The sequence below is a fragment of the Juglans regia genome, unplaced genomic scaffold, assembly GCF_001411555.2.
Source record: "Juglans regia cultivar Chandler unplaced genomic scaffold, Walnut 2.0 Scaffold_16524, whole genome shotgun sequence".
Classification (NCBI taxonomy): Eukaryota; Viridiplantae; Streptophyta; class Magnoliopsida; order Fagales; family Juglandaceae; genus Juglans; species Juglans regia.
Window position 1 is genome coordinate 1 of NW_023347176.1, and position 206 is coordinate 206.

General features: G+C 52.9%; 1 pseudogene; it reads right to left on the bottom strand.

Annotated features, from left to right (window-relative positions):
* Positions 1-101: 101 nt before the first annotated feature.
* LOC118345185 lies at positions 102-206 on the bottom strand (annotated as a pseudogene; the record flags this gene model as incomplete).

A 206-nucleotide genomic window follows, 5' to 3' on the forward strand; every position in this document is an offset into this window, starting at 1 on the left:
CCCATGGCTACGCGATGGGGAGGGCGAGATTTTCCCAAAAATCCACTCCCGAGTGCTCCTTCTTGTCAATTAATCTCGCAAGGCGGAAAAAACAAAAACGAGAGGTGCAACACGAGGACTTCCCAGGAGGTCACCCATCCTAGTACTACTCTCGCCCAAGCTCGCTTAACTGCGGAGTTCTGATGGGATCCGGTGCATTAGTGCTG